Source organism: Cervus canadensis, chromosome 17 (genome assembly GCF_019320065.1).
Source record: "Cervus canadensis isolate Bull #8, Minnesota chromosome 17, ASM1932006v1, whole genome shotgun sequence".
Taxonomy (NCBI): domain Eukaryota; kingdom Metazoa; phylum Chordata; class Mammalia; order Artiodactyla; family Cervidae; genus Cervus; species Cervus canadensis.
Genome location: NC_057402.1, coordinates 50,640,670 through 50,663,138, shown reverse-complemented (window position 1 = coordinate 50,663,138; position 22,469 = coordinate 50,640,670). Strand labels below are relative to the sequence as shown.

The 22,469-nt window shown below is 38.9% G+C and overlaps 1 protein-coding gene and 1 non-coding gene across 4 annotated transcripts in view; one reads left to right on the top strand and one right to left on the bottom strand.

Moving 5' to 3' along the window:
* The window catches only part of AGBL1 (AGBL carboxypeptidase 1), a 900,518-nt gene that overhangs the window by 86,854 nt on the left and 791,195 nt on the right, over window positions 1–22,469 (top strand). The gene's annotated exons all lie outside the window — the stretch shown is intronic.
* On the bottom strand, window positions 3,587–3,659 carry TRNAR-CCU. The gene has a single exon. It is a non-coding gene; the product is annotated as a tRNA-Arg (tRNA).

Below are 22,469 nucleotides of genomic sequence, written 5' to 3'. Positions count from 1 at the left end.
AAAGATCTGAGTTTGAGGGGACGTGACAGGCAGCATTCACATTTAGACTTCGCTTCCTATTTGAGACAGAGCTAGGCTTCCAGTATTTGGTTTGATAATCCATTCAGCTGGAATTTATGGGGCTTTAGAATTTATGGGGGAGCTTTTTATAGAATGGTGGTGGGGGGGGCAGGAATGACACAAGGCCAGGGTGAGCTCGCTCTCACTAGCCGGTTCTCCTGTGAACAAGTTTGTTTATCTGCACCAGAGCTCTCTTTGAGCTTTCCAAATTTGCTAAGTAGGAAAATTTATTGCAGCAAAGATGGACTGCTGGTCTGGCTCACCTTATGACCTTAGAAGAACCTGTGTTTGGTCCATGTCGCAACTCCTCCTGTACCTTTGTGCCCTCATTTCTAGGGTGGACCTATGGTTCTGTAAAAACAACGGCAATTTCTGCTGTTAGCATCAGTTTATCTTTCAGGGCTTCAAACTCTGTTGACCTCTCTTGCCTTAAAAACCTCAGTGTATGAGACTTCCCTGGCAGTCCAGTGGTTAAGACTTTGCCTTGCCATGCAAGGATTGCAGGTTCATCCCTGGTCGAGGAATTAAGATCCCACATGCCTTGTGGCCAAAAAAAAAAAAAAAAATGAAAAGGCCAAAATCATTCACTTGAAATTTCTCTGGAGCTTTCCCAAGAAGTCAGGAGGTCAGGAAATGTATTGTTCAGGACCCTGCTGGTCTAACCCTCACGGAGGATGTTTTCAATATTCCCATCACATCCATGTCCTCTCAGGCTTTCTGCAGGGTTCTCATGTTATAATTGATGCTCTTCAGGCTCAGGAGTTCCTGCTGCTGCTGCTAAGTCGCTTCAGTCATGTCCGACTCCATGCGACCCCATAGACGGCAGCCCACCAGGCTCCCCTGTCCCTGGGATTCTCCAGGCAAGAGCACTGGAGTGGGCTGCCATTTCCTTCTCCAATGCATGAAAGTGAAAAGTGAAAGTGAAGTCACTCAGTCGTGTCCACTCCTAGCGACCCCATGGACTGCAGCCTACCAGGCCCCTCTGTCCATGGGATTTTCCAGGCAAGAGTACTGGAGTGGGGTGCCATTGCCTTCTCTGCAGGAGTTCCTAGGGGCCTAGAATTCTATGGGGCCACAGTGTTCAGAGGCCGTATGCTTCACCTGGGCTCCAACACTTTGACAAGAGGAGAAGATGAATGTGTTGGGTCTTTATCAAGCCTCATAAGCAAATTCTTCAGCTTAGCCTCTTGTTGTCTGTGCTTAGAATAGTTTTAGGTGATCTTCTCCCTTCAAAGGCCTGATCTCACAGCATCTCTGGCATCTGAGCTTTGCCTGAGTGCAGGATTACTAGGCATTGCTTCACGGGCAGTTCTTTACGATGATTTCATCTTCAATTTACGAGCTCTAAAAAATGTCCCTCTCCTCCTTTCCCTCCTTGCAAAATTCCTACATTTTTTTTTTTTTTTTTGCAGACCCAGACCTTCTGGAATTTGTCCAAGTATCCTACCATTCCACTTTTCAGAGTAGCTGACAGATGAGTGGAGACTCAACCAAAGCTCATGGGTTGCCTGAGATCATGAGCGATTCAGTGACTCAGCTACTTTGTCACTGAGACAGACAAGCAAATTTTCCTGTTTTTCAAAATAGCTACTGAATTTCTCCCTCGGTGTTCTTTCCCCCCTTACTCTCCCATGAATGGCTTTGTGGCTTTTGCTGTTCTCAGTTTAATATAATTAAGACTCTGTGGTTTCCAGGGTTCAGGCTCACATGGCTGGTTTCAGAAAATGTGTGCTCCAGATCACTTGGACTCAAATACCCTGGAACAGGAACAAAAAAATTCCAACCCAGCCCTACAAGTGCTTCTATTGGGAATGGGCCACACAGGCTCAACTTACTGACAGAGTGATTAGTGCCTTTGCCACCTGACTCCAAGCCTGTAGCTGATCATGGAATGAATAGTTTCCTACATGTATTAAAACCTTGGTGACTAGGTTTGTTGGTTGAAATCCCTCTCATCTTTTTGGGAAGCCAGTGATCTCTCCCTGATTAGGGCCAGTTGTAGACATTCAAGTCATAGGATCTAAAGTTGAAAGTTCCTTAAGGACCTGCTGGTCCAATTCCTTTGTTTTAAGATGAGGTGGCTAAAACCCAAAGAGGTCAAACTCAGCCTTCCATCCTGATGTCAAGACCCTGTCTGCTTCTCTAAGATCTGCTACTGTGTAATACAAATCAAACCTGCCCCGAACTAGGACTTTTAATATTTATTTGAGAACATTGTAAGTGTCTATCTTGATTCTAGATAGGAGGGTTTGAAAATAGCAGAAGGTGAACTCTGTCTTCAAATTATGGGAACCATAGAAGTACAGTGTGGGAGAATTTCCTGACCCCAGTGCTGGGCTTGTGAAATGGACTGACTTCCTATTTTGTGGAAATGTCCTCATCATGCCTTTATCCTTAGAGCTGAGCCAGAAAGCCCTCCTCTTGTGGGCCTGGATCCTTAGGAGGCTCAGGACTTTGGAGAGCCTACCTAGAAATGTGTCAAATCCTCCTCTGGGCCTGAGATGGGCTTGGGTTGGCTGTGCATCCACAGGGCTCCTAGTCTGTTTCTCCCTCCTAGACACCCTGATACTTGAGTGAGGTGAATTGGATACCTTGAGGAGGAGGAGCTCTAAAATACATGCATATGGGGTTGTCCAGGGACGCCATGGCCAGTCCTTGATTCAGGGAAGATGATCTGGCAAGGAGAGCTCTCCTGTGGTGTGGTATTTTGTCTCAGCATGACATGAGATGGGGCAGATGGAATATTGGTAACGTGCTGATTTTGGGTGCGTCCAGCTGCTTGTATAGAAAGAGGCTCCAAAGCAAAACAGAATAAAACTTGCTGGGCGTGTGTACCTGGGACGGTCCTACATGCCCCCTTGGCTCTGTGAGGGTTCTCTACAGACACTCCATTCCCATCTTTATGTGCTGAAACCTGTTCTGCCCATACCTTTTCATGGATCTGGGCTTCCCAGGTGGCACTAACAGTAAAGAACCCACTGGCCAATGCAGGAGACATAAGAGATGTGGGTTCCATCCCTGAGAAGATCCCCTGGAGGAGGAAATGGCAACCCACCCCTGTATTCTTGCCTGGAGAATCCCGTGGATAGAGGAACCTGGTGGGTTACCATCCATGGGGTCACAGAAGAGTCAGACAGGGCTGAATGACAAAGCACGTGTGCTTTGTGGATTTGCTCCCATTTCCCCTCTGGAGTTTGGAGGCAGACTCTTAGGAATTTTCACTTTCCATAGATATTAATCTTCTAGCCCAGGCTGAATGAGCAAGGAGCTTTTGCAAAGAAATTTGTTTCTTTCTGTAAATCATGACTTACTCGCAATACTATAACTGCTTTCAAATATGTGGGTGAGGGGCTTCGAAGAACTGATGGGAAGTTCAGAAAGACCTGTATCAGGAGAGACTCTTCTGACCTTTGCCTTTTGCTTTGAGGGAAGAGTTGCTTTTATTTTAAGTACGATTTATTGGCTTGGCCATGCCAGGTCTCAGTGGTGGCGTGTGGGGTCTTTAGTTGTGGCTTGTGGGATCTAGTTCCCTGACCAGGGATCGAACCTGGGTCCCCTGCATGAGGAGCGCAGAGTCTTAGCCACTGAACCATCAGGGAAGTCCTGAAGGAAGAGATGCTTCTAATAGGCCATTACCAAATTCTTCAGGGGTTGATTCCATGCTCAGGGGAATTATGAAGCATATGGGTGAAGGGAGCACATTCTGCTTTCCCTATGGGGCCGTGAGTGGGTGCTGGGTCTGGGATATGTTTATTAAGCAGAGACAGGCCAACTCAATTAGCTGAAAAGCGAAGGTCAAAAGAAATCTATTAAGCAGATGTATAGCCTTCTATAGCGAGCTTCTTTAAAGAATTTACACAGAGACTGCAGGATGGGAACAGATTGGAGAGTTTCTAAGTTCAGTTATAGTGCCATTTTAATATTAGATCACAAGTGATCATTAATTATATTTAGAAGAGCCAATGAGAAGAATGACTAGAAAACAGTTGTCTGCCATTTCAAAGAAGTTAATTATTAAAAAATTAGGTTTAAATTTCAAAAGGTAGATAGTAGGTATTCAATAAATGCCATCAGAATAGATGAACAGTGTTGTTTGTGATGCACTCTCTTAACCATTTATTCCTTCAATAAGTGTCTTTGAAATTTACTATTTGTGAAGATGTGTGGACTTTGAGATGAAAATATATAGCCCTTGTGTTTTAGGGAGCTTACAGATACATGCACAATATGATAATATAATGGCAGGATGTTCAAAGAAGGAGGATGTTAGTCTACCCAGGAACTGCCAAGGAAGAATTCACTAAAAAAGGCAGCTTTTGATTTGAAATAGGAAAGGATTTTCAAAGTTGTTAAGGTTATAAAAGAAGAACCCTCCAGGCAGAGGCAGAAGCAAGTTTGAAAACAACAAAAGAAGAAAAAACAAGAAAAGATGGTGATTCATACATGACTGGGGTATATTGCAAGAGAATAGGGCCAGGGAGCCTACCCCAGTTGTTTTGGAGCACTCCAATATCTTAATAGCAATAAAAGAATGGAAATACATAATTCACAAAGAGGAAATAGAAAAACCAATAATCCCATGAAAATATTCAACTTGCCAATAATCATGGACACACAATTTATATCAGGATACCAATTTCATAAGTCAGAGTGGCAAATATTTAGAAAAATAATATTCTTGGTGAGGATTCAAAAGATGAACTCTCACATATGCTGTTAGGAATGTAGATTGATAAAACCTTCCTGAAGACAATAGGATGGTGTACATCAGGTGTCTTTTTTGTCAAGTTCCCATTCCTTAAACTAATTTTTTCTCTTCTTGAAATTTGTCCAGAATATCATTGAGAAAGGTGGATGAATATTTGTGTACAAAAATATCAATCATGATATTATTTATAATTGGAAATATTGTAAACAAAAAAGTTTGATAACATGGGATGCATTTATACACATGATACATTTATACATCATAATATCATGTAGTAACACTAAAAAATAGATTAGGAATACTGTTTGCCAGTGGTATGAGCTTATGATAAAATATTGATCACAAAAAATAAGGTTCAAAATTCAGAATGATTTCAACTATATAAAAGAACATGCATACAACTTCTGTTCCCAAGATGGAAGAACTGGGATCAGATTAATCTTCCCATCTGAAAAAAACTACAGATAAAATATAGTTAAAAATTATTTTAGAAGGTTTAATTGACATCAGGTAATGGAGAACAGTGATCCATGGGAGTTGTTGTTCAGTAGCTCAGTCATGTCTGACTCTTCGTGACCCCATGTCCTATAGCCCACCAGGCCCCTCTGTCCATGAAATTCTCCAGGCAAGAATATTGGAGTGGGTTGCCATTCCCTTCTTCAGGGGTCTTCCCAGCCCAGGGATTGAACCCAGGTCTCCTGCATGGCAGGCAGATTCTTTACTGTCTGAGCCACCAGGACTAAATGTTAACTTTAAAAGTGTTTTCTGTAATTATTAGGCATTACTTTTGTAATGATGAAAATTAAAGCTAAATGAAAATAGTTATAGTAACGTTTAGTCTGCAAAATATTTTATTGGATTGTCTGGCTATGGATACATGCATTGAAACTAACAAAACCATTATTGATCATTAGATTGTTCATTTATTCATTCATTCAAAAAGGACTTGAAGAGTTTTGATTGATGAGGAGGATTTAGCCCATTAGCATTGGGAATGGGGAATGGAGGGAACAAAAGCAGGGTGTGTTTTTGTAGGTAGAGAGAAAAGCACAAAAGAATGCATAGAAGCAAGAAACAGACTAGTTTGGGCGGGGTGAACAATTAGTTGGATATTAACATAGGTGAAGTTTGATACGGGTGATCCTGGCAAAGAAAGATATGAACCAGGGCAGGAGCTTTATATCTTTGCTTCTCTCATTCTTCTCTCCTTCTCCTTCCCTTTCTTACCTTAGCTTTTTAGTTTGAGTTTTGTTTTGCATTTTAGGGAAATACTTTGTGTTTGCATTGAACTTGACGCATTCAGTTTTCTGCTATAATCTGTCTGCTGTTCACTGCTTCTGACAAAATTTTGCATTCATAACCATGTATTTAATACACATACGCAGTTCATCTTCTTCTTCTTCTTCTTTTTTTTTTTTTTTGTAATTTCAGTCTTACAGAGACACTTTCTCTCTCAGTATTAGTTTGCAATCAGTTGAGTGGGGACTAAGGTGGAATTTGGTATAGGTCACTAGTCGCTACTCAAATATTTCAGAGCAGGATCTTCAGAGTCAGATTAAAGAGAAAGAAAGGAAGGGAGGGAGGGGAGGAGGGAGAGGAAGGAAGAAAGAGAGAAAGAAATCGGAGTGTTAATAGTTACTGTTTTGCCAGTTTAAAGATCTGGCAGCCTAAAGAAGGAATGTAGCGAAACAGAGCCGCAGGTCTTGCTCTCTTATTTCGGTATCACCGAGATAATGCTCTGCGCCATGGTTAACTCTCTTTGTGTTTGATCAAAAACGAACTGTGGCAGCTTCTCACGTGCAGAAGTGCTAGGAGGAAGGTGACCACACCTTCCTGAGATTCCCACGCTGCCATCACCTCAAGTTCTTACTTCTCTGGGGTCTTTTTCTCAGTGTTTTTCAGAGTCTCTGTCCATTTTCTTTTTTCACAGTTTGATGAGATTTTTTCCTGAGTATTATACTTTGGGAGCATCTCATTTCTGTTTCTCAGAACTACTATGATTTTTGCAACCTAAAGATTTCTACAATATTTTTTAAAAGGATGAAACAATTTTAGACTCTGACAGCAGTGCTTTTAATTTTCATAGAATCTTAAAATATTTTATGCAGAAGGGAAAGTAGAGGGTACTCATTTCAGTACCCCTGGCTTGATAAATAGAGACTGAGTTCAAAATAGGTGATTTTACTATAGTTTAGACACGTCGTGGGTGGAAGAAGTAAGATAAGACCCCACTTCTTTTGATAGGAATATCCAAGTGTAGTTTTACCCTACCTTGACCTTTTCCCTCAATATATAAAAGTTATCAGAATATTAAATGACTTGAAAAAATAAACACAGGTGGTGTACCATTTGACTAGAGCCTGAGGGCTCTAAAAAGGAAAGAGGGAACCTCACATCTGTTTCCTTATGGCTGAAATAGTTTCTCTCTGAAAATGGCCCACCCTAATTACAGTAATCATCATCCACATGATAAAATCCCGTGTTTTTTAGCATATTGTGGCCCATGTTATATAGCATGTTTGGGTCAAATGAACCTCCAAAAAATGCTTTTCAGATTTAATACCAAGGTTTGCCAATTATAGGATGCTCTAATGAAATTAAATAATGCACTAGCAGAGTTATTTTTTAAATAATTGTTTTTGGCTATGCTGGGACTTCGTTGCTGGGCAGGCTTTTTCTCTAGCTGCTGCAAGTGGGGGCTACTCTTTGTTGCGGTGTGTGGGCTTCTCATTGGGGCAGCTTCTCTTGTGGAGCAGGGGCTCTAGGGCACTTGGGCACAGTGGTTGCGGCTCCCGGGCTCGAGAGCACAGGCTCAGTAATTGTGGCCCACAGGCTTAGTTGCTCTGTGGCATGTGGGATATTCCTGGATCAAGGAATGAACCCATGTCTCTTGCATTGGCAGGAGGATTATTTCTTTTTACCACTGAGCCACCAGGGAAGTCCGACACCCACAGAATTATGATTATAAGGGGTAAGAAGTAAAATGGGAAGTGATCAGGCCACAACAGTGGAAAGGAGTTTTTCTGAAACAATATCAAGAGTCAGTGAGGCAGAGAGGGCCTCCACCCCAACAATGTTCATAGCGGCACTGTTTACAATAGCCAGGACTTGGAAGCAGCATAAATGTCCATCCACAGAGAGATGGATAAAGAAGATGTAGTATGTACATACAATGGACTATTACTCCGTCATACAAAGGAATGAAACTGTGCCATTTGCAGAGACATAGGAGGCTCTAATATGGTTATACAGAATGAAGTGAGTCAGAAAGAGAAAAACAAGTATCATATATTAATGCATATATGTAGAATCTAGAAAATGGTATGGATGAACTTATTTGCAAAACAGAAATAGAGACACAGACGTAGAACAAACACAGAACAAATGTTTAGATACCAAGGGGGGAAAGGGGAGGTGGGATGAATTGGGAGATTGGGATTGACATATATATACTACTGTGTGTAAAATAGATAACAATTTAAAAAAAAAGTCATTAAGGTGGAGAAACAGGAAAGGCAGTTCCAGACATCAGCAACCCACGAACCCTCAGCACATATATAGACCACTGCCATCCTTTGGCCGTCACGGGTATTACATTTCCAAATTACCGCATAAACAAGCTGGCGTATTAAGATGTTAGCAGTATAAAGTGTTGCAATGAAATGACTTTATATTTATAGACATGTTATTTCCAAGTCTCTCAAAGAAGATAGTTTTTTGAGAAATTCAATTTATTATTTTATTTTTGTGCTGTTTGGAAAACCCAAATATTGCCTTCCTGAATTTTGTTTGTGATGGCAATAAGTGTTCATCACAAGTTAGTTTTTTTTTTTTTTTTCTGGTCAGAATTGCCAGTGAAGGCTGAAATGAGTTCATCGAACAGTTAGTCACTGGATCAATAGGAGACTGTGTTTTGAAGCAGAAATATAAGAGCATATTTTGGAAGCCAACTGTTGAATGGCTTTTGATTTTCATGAAATTTCGTATATATTTTGTTTTTGTATTTTTTGTTTCATAAAGGCAAGCAGCTTAAAAAGGAGTTATTAAGTAATTTTTGGTGTCTTAGAAAAGAGTTTTGAAAATAACTATATTTTCTCTTCCCTCAAGGGTCAGCTTCTGTCCTTGAAAATTACCCTTTGAGGAGTTCCCATAGGGTGGAATTTCATGGCTGGAACTGGTTTATGGCTGTTCGTGGCTTGGACAACCCAATTGATTCAGATCTAGGACAGTTTGTTTAGTGGGAGGATGGTGCATTTGATACGTCTTAAGCTGGTCTGAGAGTATTTATTCCAACACAAATATCAACTGTACATCATGACCACTAAAAGGGAAAAACAGAGAAATTAATTACAGTGTAAAGATTACTCTTTTTGCTATGGGTGTTCCAAGGCCTTCCAATCCACTGCTTCAAGTGTAAGGCTAAATGTGAAGGCATATGGCTGTGCTGACTTGTTGAAATGTTTGCTGTGGAGCAGAATTTTAATCTCAAGAGCCAGTCTGATGTGGAACCATGTGGTCTCCACAAAGTCCTCCGCAAAGTAAATGTCACAGAGTGTATCATTACTATAGGCTGTCAAGAATTTGAATCATTAGTATTAATAAAAATGAAGCATTAATTGGGGACCTAATACATGTCAGAAGTTTTCACAATATATGAAATCACTGTGAAGTTGGCATTTTGGCCTCCATTCTACAAAGGAGGAAACAGAGTCTGAGAGATATTTAGCAACATATCCAAGGTTATACCAGATTGAACATTCAGGTCAGAGTCAGATTCAATCTGACTTTAAATCCCAATCTGTTTTCATCATAGAATGCATGAAGGTGAAAGTCACTCAGTGGTGTCTGACTCTTTGCAACCCCATGGACTATGCAGCCCATGGAATTCTCCAGGCCAGAATATTGGAGTGAGTAGTCATTCCCTTCCCCAGGGGATCTTCTTTCGATCTCCAGGGGACTGAACCCAGGTCTCACTGTTTAATTTCTTTGAGCCCTGTGTGCATGCTAAGCTGCTCAGTTGTGTCTGACTCTTTATGACCCCATGGACCATAGCTTGTCAGTCTCCTCTGTCCATGGAATTTTCCAGGCAAGAATACTGGAGTGGGTTGCCATCCTACTCTAGGGGATCTTCCCAACTCAGGAATCAAACCCTCATTTCTTATGTCTCCTGCATTGGCTGGTGGGTTCTTTACCGCTAGCACCACCTGGGAAGTCCATAAGTCTATGCTTATTTCTATCTATAATCTGAGGATCTCTGGGCTATAATTGATATTAATGCTGTATTAATTAAAGCTAAAGCATTTATGTCTGCATCTACCTTTTTGTTTCTCAACAAAAATATCTAAACTGTACTGTAAACTCACACTTTCCTATGAAAACCAATAGATACCCATATCTACAGATTAATTATTGCAGTTTTACAGTGGATCTGTTATAACAAAGGATATGGGGAAAGGAAACAAAGTGTTTTACATTTTTAAAGTCTGACTTCTTATGAGATTTTTCCTTTTATAAGTGGAAGATTTCAGCCCCCTCTCCAAGTGGATGCTTATGTGGAACTTCAAAATACGATACAGATAATAGCTACCCTCTTCACCATGGTTGAAAACCTCGAATTTTGCCTTCTCTTTGCACCTTCAACTTCTTTTCCTCATCATGCTCCTGGGATGCCAGGACGTGAAAGAACATATAGAATAAACTTGCCAAACTATTGAAATTAGCAATATGTCAGCAGTCATGGATTAGGATTCAAGAGTTGATTTTCCTCTTTGCAAGTGGCTTTAAATTCACTTAAACTTGCTCAAGCAAGTTTCTCAGTTCAGTTGAGTACCAATTTGCAGTCTTTAAGAATGGGTGTCATAAACAGTGCTGCGATGAACATCGGGGTGCATGTGTCTCTTTCAAATCTGGTTTCCTTGGTGTGTATGCCCAGAAGTGGGATTGCTGGGTCATGTGGCAGTTCTATTTCCAGTTTTTTAAGATAAAAATAAAATGGAAAATAAAATAAAGATTAAATATGATAAAAAAAAAAGAATGGGTGTCATAAGGCTTTGTCTCAGGAGGCTGTTGAGAGGCTTTTTAAAATTAGCTTTTATTGGAGTATGTTTGCTTTACGATGTTGCGTTAGTTTCTACTGGGCAGCAAAATGAATTCGCATAGGCATGTTGAGAGATTTAAATGGGATGATATAAAAAGGGCCTGGAACAATGGCTACAGCATAGCTTCAGTGAAGAACAGTTCCCTTCACTGTTCATTCCCAGTGCCTCAGAAGTCCTTCCTTGTAACTATCAAAATGATGTGCAGGGCACATGTGACTAAGATGTTCACTGCTCAACAAATGCACTACCTCAAAGTGTATCCAACCCTGTCTTCTGTTTGCAGTACAGCTCTCCATATTGTCATTTGGATTCACCATCTTCTCTAAGTGTTTACCCGAAGTGACTTCAGTGTAGACTGCTACATCTCCCGTGACTTCCAGCCTTCTTTAGTGAACAGTTGTTAATCGTGTTGGGATTGGGGCAAAGTGGTGGTTTGAACCAGGTGTATAACTCTCTTGTTCCTAGGATCATGATTGACATGATAAAATAAAATAGACAAAGGAAAATGGTGCATTGGGGTTGGAAATTAGATAGGGGCATCATCCATACACTTCAAGGCATTTCTGATAAAAATAGTTCAGAAGAGTCCCAGGTTGAGGAAAGTTTACAGGAGTCACCTCACACTCCCATTCTCAGCAAAACCACTTTCATCCACTAATGTGGGAAGGTAGCTGCCAAAATGAAGGAGGATATGGGACAAGTGAAAATTAAATATTAAGAAAATTATTAATGGTGAAATTTAAAAACTGCACACCAAAGAAAGAGAACTAGGATGGATTGGTAGTGAATAAACTGATATTAATTTACTGATTTTATACGTGAGAGGCATCAGTAATTACTTTTAAAAAGCTTGTTACAAGTTTTCTATTTTCCTTTAAAGAAAGTTATAGACACACACACGTATATATACACATATAGATATAGGTATATATGTATATATAAAGAACCTGCTTGCCAGTGCAGGAGACATAAGAGATGCAGGTTCAATCCCTGGGTCATGAAGACACCTGGAGGAGGGCACAGTAACCCTCCCCAGTATTCTGCCTGGAGAATTCCATGGACAGAGGAGCCTGGTGGGCTACCATCCATAGGTTCGCAAAGAGTCGAACACAACTGAAGCAACTTAGTGCGTGTGCACACACACACACACACACACACACACACACACACATGCTCAGCTGGTAAAGAACCCGCCTGAAATGTAGGAGACCTGGGTTCAATCTCTGAGTTGGGAAGATCCCCTGGAATAAGCTACCCACTCCAGTATTCTGGCCTGGAGAATCCCATGGGTTGCAAAGAGTCGGACACGACTGAGTGACTTTCACTGTTATATAACACATATGCACATACATAATGAATATCTCCTGTAATTCTCTAGGGATAGCTTCTTTGAACATGTAAGTGCTTTCAAATTATTTTATGAATGAGTAGATGCATACATTTGTAATATAATATTGCTAGCATTATTTTTCAAAAACAGGGTTGTCCTAAAACAATCGCTCTTCTACTGCATTTTTTGTTTAATGAAACATTGTGAATGCTTTCTGAGTTACATTATAAAAATCTCTTCGCATCCTTTTTTTTCTAATTGAAGTAAAATTCACATATCATAAAATTAACCATTTTAAAGTTTACAATTCATTGGAATTTAGTACATTCACAACACTGTCTAACTATCACCTCTGTCTAATTCTAAAACATTTTCATCCCCCTGAAAGGAAACCCCATACCCGTTAAGCAGTTCCTCTCCATTTTATCCCACCTCCCAGCGCTTATTCATTACTAATCTACTTTCTGTCTCTATGGATTTATCTATTCAGGAGATTTCATATAAACGGTATCATATAATAAGTGACCTTTTGTGTCTGTTTTTTTAATTAGCATAATATTTTCAAGGTTCATCTATGTTGTAGTATATATCAGTATTTCCTTTCTATGGCAAAGTAATATTCCATTGTATGGATATACTACTTTTCTGTATTTATTCATCACATGATGGACAGTTGGGTTGTTTTTGCCTTTTGGCTATTGTGAATAATGCTTCTATAAATGCATGTGTTTCTGTTTGAGTGTCTGTCTTCCATTCTTTTGGATATATACTTAGAAGTGGAATCACTGGATTATAAGTAATTCCATATTTAACTTTTTAAGGAACCACTAAACTCTTTTCTATAGCAGCTGCACCCTTTTATATGCCCACCAGCCATGCATTAGGGTTCCAATAATTTCTCTTTATCCTTACCAACACATTATTTTTCACTTAAAAATTATTATTTTAGCCATTTTAGTCTGTGTGAAGTGGTATGTGTTTGTGTTTTTGAGTTACATTTTTCTAATGGCTAGTGATATCAGGCATCTTTTTTATGTGCTTATCAGTCATTTATATATCTTTTTTGGAGAAAGGTCTATTTAAGTTTTTTAAAAACCTATTCTGTAACTGAGTTGTCTTTTTGTCGTTGATCTTGTCAGACTTCTAAAGTGTGCACACAGTATTCAGTGATGGACTCCACCCCACCCTTATTTGAATGTAAAATTAGTGCATTGTTTCCATGAAAAAGAGAAGTAGATACTGGGTAGAAAAAGTAACAAATCTCTGCCATATTAAGAAAAATACATAAGGCAATTTCTCTGAGGAACCCTAGAAGACTTCCCATAACCTTGAACAGTAATGACTCTGTAACCCAAACTCATCAGTTTTACTTGATATTTTTCTTTTTCTGGCTGTGAAGAGAAGTAGGTGAAGTGGGAGAAATGAAATCCTGGAGTTGATGATTTTTGTTGGGTTCCACCTTCTGTCAGGGATAATTGAAAGCCCAAATATTCTTTCCATGTGATTAATATATGCCCTTAGTCAAGTGAAATGAACTCTGTCACCAGATTTCTAAGAAATTTCATAAGAAAAGTGAACAACCACCCTAGTTTGACTGTGACAGTCTCAAATTTTGCATTGAAAATCTAAAAATCTTGTGTCCTGGGAAACCCCTCAGTGAGATATGACAGGTCTTGATTTCTGGTGATGGGTACGGAACGTCGAAGAAGTATAAAATTCACATGGTAACCCCCAGATCAGGGCCTGAAGGTAGTACTGTTTTCAGTGACAGGTGGTTATGGCGTGGGCTTCCCAGGTGGCGTTAGTGGTAAAGAACCTTCCTGCCAATGCAGCAGACATAAGAGACTTGGGTTGGATCCCCGGATTGGGAAGATCCCCTGAAGGAGGGCAACCCAGTCTGGTTTTATTGCCTGGGAAATCTCCTGGATAGAGGAGCCTTGTGGGCTACAGTCCATAGGGTCACAAAGAGTCAGACACGACTGAAGTGACTTAGCATGCGTGCACAGATATGGCGTAGATGGATAAATGGATAAATGGATATCCTCTGTAGTCACCATTGTTTCCTCTGACCACTGATGTTGGCAGTCATGAATTGTGGTTCATAATAAAGGACTATTGGACTATTTTGGGTGATGAGACTTAAGTGTGAATATACGGACATTGTAATTGTGAACGTTAACAGTCTGTGTTTAATTTTAAACATTGTGAACATTGTGAGCAGATTTTCTGAGAGTTTGGATAACAAAATGAGAATGATCACAATACTGTACCAGCTTCAGCATGACCTGGATATCACTGAAGAAGGAAGTTAAATGATGCTGCAATTTTTTGAAGTATAGTTGGTTTACAACATTATGTTAATTTCTGCGGTACAGCAAGGTGATTCAGTTATACAAATACATGCATTCTTTTTAAATATTCTTTTCCCTTATGGTTTATCATGGGATATTGAATATAGTTCCCTGTGCTATATAGTAGGACCTTGTTGTTTATCTAGTCTATATATAATAGTTTACATCTGCTAACCCCAACTTCCTACTCCATCCCTCCTCCAACCTCCTCTCCCCCTTGACAACCACAGGTTTCTTCTCTATGTCAGTGAGTCTGTTTCTGTTTCATAGACAGGTTCATTTGTGTCATATTTTAGATTCCATGTATATGTAATATCACATGGTATTTATTGTTCTCTTTCTGACTTCCTTCACTTAGTATGATAATTTCTAATTACATCCATGTTGCTGCAAATGACATTATTTCATTCTATTGTATAGCTGAGTAATACTCCATTGTGTGTATATATATATATACACTTATACACCCCATCTTCTTTATGTATTCATCTGTCAATGGACATTTAAGTTGTTTCTATATCTTGGCTATTGTGAATAGTGCTTCTATAAACACAAGGGTGCATGTATCTTTTTGAATTATAGTTTTGAATGACCAGTATATTAACGACAGATGGAAGGATACCTGTAACTGGATTAGGGAGATTGATAATCAAGCCAAACATACTGTAGAATATGCAGAAAAAAATTGGGATCTTGCACGTTGGAAAAGGGATGTGAAAGCACATATGGAGACTGAATCTCACAAATCTGTGATGAGACAGTCAAGTACTTCTAAGCCAATTTAAGTGCTTTTCTTCTACCAAAAGGCACTAGGGCTCATTTGAAAATAGTGGCCTCTCGTTGATGTATGACAGAGACTACTACAACATTGTAAAACAATTATACTCCAATTTTTAAAAAAAGTAAAGAAAATAGTGATTTCTGAATTGGCTTCAACATACTGTATGAATGGAGACACATTATTGTTTTCTTGAGTGTCTATGAAACTAAGTTACTTTTCTTGATTCAGATATTGCAATTAAAATGTTATGTAGTTAAACAAAAGGGAAAATTTGATAGTTGACTTGTTGGCCCTTCCCACTGTAGAGTTGATTCTGTTAGCTGTTATTAATGATCAAGTTTTCTATAATATTGATTAAGAAGGGAAGTAATAGAAATAAAAAAAAACCAGTTCTCCTTAGATTTAGGTAATTTGTTTTGAGAAAATGAAGCATCAAACTATCTTCATGATTTCTAAGAAGATTCTAATGAAATTGCAGACAATATAAAACAAAAGATGGTTGGTAATCTTGTCTAAATGCAAATTAGACAAATTATATTTTGTTCATCTGTCTGCTTATTTGTTAGATAGTGCTAATATAAATTTTGACAAATTCTATTTAATCTCTAAACTTTTTACCAAAGGGTAAGATCTTACCTTTTAAGTGTTCTGCACACCTCGTACACAACATTGTTAAAAAGGGATGTGATTTGCTTATCAGTGTTATTCACAATGAATTTTCTGTCACTTTCAAGTTCCTCAAAACATTCAGAAGCAATTAATAAAATTTTGACTTTATAGAAATGAAAGGAAATAGCATCCTACTGCATGGTACATCTTGACACATTTTTTTTTTTTGGCCATAAAAAAAAAAAGGTTTTAAAACGTTGGCCTGCTATAAAATATTTTCAAATGTGAGATAAGAAGAATCTCCTTCACTAATTTGGAAATACCTTGAGGATAAAAATGGGGAAAAGGATTACTTTAAAAGAGAGATTTATATAATGTTTCTTCAAAGCTTTTTGGTGATCTTTAAAGAGATATTAAGGAGTTCTAGAAAAGGATGAACTGACTGCACTTGAAATATTTTAGGCTGTGGAAAACACTTATATGGAAAAAAAAAGAAGTCTTATTTTTGGAAAGAAATAAAACTGTTTCAGAATTCATAAAAATGCCAACAGAGAGGGCAGCCAAATTAAACAGGACTTTCTCAATTTATTTACTAAAACTGTAATGTATTTGGAATACAACTTCGATTCCACAAATTCAAACTGCCTCCTGGCTTTAAAACCATTTTCTGTGAACGAGGTTTAACTTTGGATTTTTTTCAAGATTATGGACATTGTAGACACAGAAAATGTATTTGATAAATTTAGAGATGCAAAGGAACTGATGGACAGACGACTGATCTTTCATAACAAACCAGTAGACACGATGTGGTTGAGCATTTGTGAAGAACTGGAAACTAATTCCTAGAAATCTAAAAAACCTTGTGTTGCTAGTAAATAAAATTGTAAGTATTCTGTGTACAAATGCTTTGTGGAGAGGATATTTAGCTTGATATCATCAAAACCAGAAATCAGTGTGATGTGGGCTTAATAAGGGCAGAGCTTGCAACACAAAATGAATTTTATACTTGACTGTTGTCAGTATCACTACTTCATTAAAAAGGATGTCCTAAAAGATGCAGGAAATTCAGAGAAATATTGTTTGAGAAGGATTTAGAAAGATTACAAGTAGCTTACTGTGCCATGACACCAAAAGAAACATATTTTATTTTAAAGTAAATATGGATAATACCTGCTTAACTAGTCCTATGTTCTCTTTTATCACAATGCATTATATTCAGGTATTTTAAGAATAGATGTTAATATAGCATAATGTATACAGAGCATAACTTTTAAAAAAATTTAAATAGTTTATCAGAGGGCAGAAAGAAATACTATAAAAATATTAAACATTTCTCACACATATGATTTGCTTAGATCTATTAGTAAATACTACTAAGTACTATCTTGTCTTATTTTTGTTTAAATATTAACATTTGTATAGAATACAGAATTATGATTTCAAAAATAAACATCTACTTTTCATATTTTATATTAATGATAAAGTGTTAGTCACTCAGTCGTGTCCGAGTCTTTGCAAGCCCATGGACTATAGCCCACCAGGCTCCTCTCCTCTGTCCATGGGATTCTCCAGGCAAGAATACTGGAGTGGGTTGCCGTGGCCTCCTCCAGGGGATCTTCCACATTGAGACTTCAAATCCAGGTCTTCCACACTGCAGGCAGATTCTTTACTGTCTGAGCCACCATGGAGGCCCAACAGATACGTGAATAATTATTGTATTTTATTATGATTTTTGTTTGTTTGTTTGATGTGGCCATGTCCTGCCTTGGCTTTCTAAACAGTTGTTAATTCTACTCGGATAAATGCAGTACACTGACTCTAGTCCAACCTGGGCTCCCCCATCCTCTTCCTGTAGGATACACAAAAGCAGATATAGTTTACCGAGGCTGTGCAAAAACATATCTAACTTACAACATTAGACCTCCAAGTGAAACCCTGAAAGGAAGCTAATGAGGTACCAAATAGTGTGAGGGTGGACTAATGGATAATTCAACCTCATCTTTATAGAGCAAATAAAATGCATAAAAAAGACTGTCCTAGTTAATGGGCTTCCCTGATGGTTCAGCAGGCAAAGAATCAGCCTGCAATGCAGGAGATGTGAGAGACACGGTTTGGTTCTTGTGTTGGCGAGATTCCCTTGAGTAGGAAATGGTTACCCACTCCAGTATTCTTACCAGGAAAATCCCATGGACAGAGGAGCCTGACGGACTATGGTCCATGTGGTTGCAGAGAGTCAGACACGACTGAGGCGACTGAGCACACACATACCCTCTAGGTAACATTGTGGAGGAAGAACCATCTAAAAGATGCAAGGAAGCAGATATTAAAACAAACAAACAAAAAAGAGTCTAAGCTCAAGAAAACCCAACCCAAGAAACAAATAAAAATTTCCTGTAAGTGCTTTTCAGAGTAGAATTTAAAGTGAGCAAGAATTCGGTGACTCAAGAGCTCAAAGATAAATTGCTAAAACAACAGAGTGAGCTGAAATGGAAGATTACTGAGGGAGAAAAAAAAAATTAAGGTACAAATTCCCTTTTAAGTGAAAGAAACTGAATAGGAATAGAAAAGACCTAGCAGAGAAGTGAATACATGACATAGCAAAGGCTTGTGATAATCACCCTGAGTGCAGGAAAAACTCAAAGGGATTCATGGAATTAAAATGGCAGTGATAGATAAAAAGGTAAGAGATGATATTTTTAACTAAGAATAATTGGTCTTCTTGAAGTAGAAAGTGAAATAAATAGAATCGTTGTGAATGAAAGAAAACCCTACCAGAGTGGTCTCTGAAATCCTGGTAGAATGACAACCCGTGTCTTTGGGAATCAGGCTCTTTCTTTCTGTTCCACCATCTTTGAGTGCATGAAAGTCACTTCAGTCTTGTCCAACTCTTTGTGACTCTATGGACTATAGCCCACCAGGCTCCTCTGTCCATGGGATTCTCCAGGCAAGAATGCTGGTGTGGGTTGCCATGCCTTCTTCCAGGGGATCTTTCCAATGTAGGGATCAAGTCCGAGTCTTTTGCATCTACCTGCATTGACAGGCAGTTTTTGTTTTGTTTTGTTTTTAACCACCAAGCCATCTGGGAAGCCATCTTTACTGTGTCTTCACACTCTGCCTTCACGTACTGCTTCCACACTCCGGGCAGGAACATGGATGAAGGACATGGGGCCTATTGTTTCTGCTAGTGAGAGTTTGTGTTTTTAAGACAGAATAAGCTCTCCTAGGGACATCTGACTATATCTCATTGGTGAAACTGTGTCACATGACCACATCCCACTTCAAGGGCATCTGGAAAGGTTATTCTATATTCTTCCTCTATAGTGGAGGAAGGCAAAAGGTTAACTGTGGTGTCTGGGAACCCAAGGCAGAGCCATCTCTCAAAACAGCAAGTCCATAGGCATTGTCTAAATTTGACAACTCAATAAGCAGCAATGTCAGTGTATTTTTTAGAAGCTTGGTGGTAAATACTAGAATAAACTGCAGAAATATTAGAAGAGTTTGCTTCAGGGAGCAAAATGTAAATATACAGAGAAGTATGGTGCTGTATAGCTATTTTCACATAAGCCTTTTAATTTTGCCTGAATTATAACCATGTACTTGTATTTAAAAATGCAAGTATCTTTGGGGAAAATATAGGGAAAAAAGGAAAATAGAGAAAATCATTAGGTGACTTCCCTGTTCAACTCCCCATCTCTCACCAGCAGAAAATAAAAAGTACACATACAGAAAAATTAAAAAGAAAAAACTTTTTGTAAGTAAAATTCTCACTAAATACATAATTAATATATAATTATGTATATTTACAGTTCAAGGAAACAGCTAGGAAAGTAAGGGGGAAAAGACAAAGTTTTAGTCCACAGAGGGAAAAAAAGGAAGCAAAGAAATTTTAATCAATCAAATGAAAGGCAGGAAAGAAAATGAAAAGGAATCAAGGAGAAAGAATGTAAGTGGGAAATATAAAATAAGACAGCAGAAGTCCATCTATATTATGACAAATCTGAATGAACTCAACAAGGGCAACAGAGATTAAAATCCAGCTTTGTGATATTGACAGGAGATATTCTGAATACAAAATGATGTCTGTAACCTGAAAATAAACACATGAATATGGGTAGATCAGATCCTAATAATGATGACTATAGGCACAGTAGTAGCATCAACAGCAACCATAAAAACAAAATGATTTCCCTCCTCACCCCCTCAAAAGTGCCTGTCGGCCATTTGTATGTTTTCTTTGATAAATGTCTATTCAAGTCCTTTGTCCACTTTTAACCAGTTTTTTTTAATTTAATTTTTTTTTTTTTTTTTGCTCTTGAGTTGTAGGAGTCCCTTATATATTTTGGATATTAACCCCTTATCAGACAAATGGTTTGCAAATATTTTCTCCCATTCTGTAAATTGCCTTTTCACTCTGTTGATTGTTTCCTTTTCTGTCTAGAAGCTTTTGGGTTTGATGCACTCCTGTTTGTCTGTTTTTGGTTTTGTTTCTTGTGGTTTTGATCTCATGACCAAAAAATCATGGCCAGGACCAATGTCAAGAAGTTATGCTGTTTGTTTTCTTCTACTAGCCTAAGAATAGCAAGGAGAGATAAGAAAGGCTTCCTCAGCGATCAATGCAAAGAAATAGAGGAAAACAATAAAATGAGAAAGACTAGAAACCTCTTCAAGAAAATTAGAGATATCAAGGGAACATGTCATTCAAAGATGGGCTCAGTAAAAGACAGAAATGGTATGGACCTAATAGAAGCAGAAGATATTAAGAAGAGGTGGCAAGAATACACAGAAGAACTGTGCAAAAAGATCTTCACTACCCAGATAATCATGAAGGTGTGACCACTCACACTCACCTAGAGCCAGACATCCTGGAATGCGAAGTCAGGTGGGCCTTAGGAAACATCATTAGGAACAAAGCTAGTGGAGGTGATGGAATTCCAGTTGAGCTATTTCAAATTCTAAAAGATGATGCTGTGAAAGTGCTACACTCAATGTCAGCAAATTTGGAAAACTCAGCAGTGGCCACAGGACTGGAAAAGGTCAGTTTTCATTCCAATCCCAAAGACAGGTAATGCCAAAGAATGCTCAAACTACCACACGATTGCACCCATCTCACACGCTAGTAAAGTAATGCTCAAATTTCTCCAAGCCAGGCTTCAGCAATATGTGAACTGTGAACTTCCAGATATTCACGTTGGTTTTAGAAAAGGCAGAGGAACCAGAGATCAAATTGCCAACATCTGCTGGATCATTGAAAAAGCAAGAGAGTTCCAGAAAAACATCTATTTCTACTTTATTGACTATGCCAAAGCCTTTGACTGTGTGGATCACAATAATAAACTGTGGAAAATTCTGAAGGAGATGGGAATACTAGACCTGACCTGCCTCTTGAGAAACCTGTATGCAGGTCAGGAATCAACAGTTAGAACTGGACATGGAACAACAGACTGGTTCCAAATAGGAAAAGGAGTATGTCAAGGCTGTATATTGTCACCCTGCTTATTTAACTTATATGCAGAGTACATCATGAGAAACGCTGGGCTGGAGGAAGCACAAGCTGGAATCAAGATTGCCAGGAGAAATTATCAATAACCTCAGATATGCAGATGACACCACCCTTTTGGCAGAAATTGAAGAAGAATTAAAGAGCCTCTTGATGAAAGTGAAAGAGGAGAGAGAAAAAGTTGGCCTAAAGCTCAACATTCAGAAATCTAAGATCATGGCATCCGGTCCCATCACTTCATGGGAAATCGATGGGGAAACAGTGGAAACAGTGGCTGACTTTATTTTTGGGGGCTCCAAAATCACTGCGGATGGTGACTGCAGTCATGAAATTAAAAGAGGCTTGCTCCTTGGAAGAAAAGTTATGATTAACCTAGACAGCATATTAAAAAGCAGAGACATTACTTTTCAAACAAAGATCCGTCTAGTCAAGTCTATGGTTTTTCCAGTGGTCATGTATGGATGTGAGAGTTGGACTATGAAGAAAGCTGAGCACTGAAGAATTGATGCTTTTGAACTATAGTGTTGGAAAAGACTCTTGAGAGCCTTGGACTGCAAGGAGATCCAACCAGTCCATCCTAAAGGAGATCAGTCCTGGGTGTTCATTGGAAGGACTGATGCTGAAGCTGAAACTCCAATACTTTGGCCACCTGATGTGAAGAGCTGACTCATTGGAAAAGACCCTGATGCTGGGAAAGATTGAGGGTAGCAGGAGAAGGGGACAACAGAGGATGAGATGGTTGGATGGCATCACTGACACAATGGACATGGGTTTGGGTGGACTCTGGGAGTTGGTGATGGACAGGGAGGCCTGGCATGCTGCCTTTCATGGGGTCGCAAAGAGTCAGACATGACTGAGTGACTGAATTGAACTGAACTGAACTAGCCTAATAGTTTTAGGTCTTACATTTAAGTCTTTAACCCACTGTGATTTGACTTCTCACTGGAGTTCAGAATGATGCAACAGAGCCACTGAACCACGTGTCTCCATCAGAAAGTGGCAAACTGTAGGTGTCACTCTGGCCTCTCATGGCTT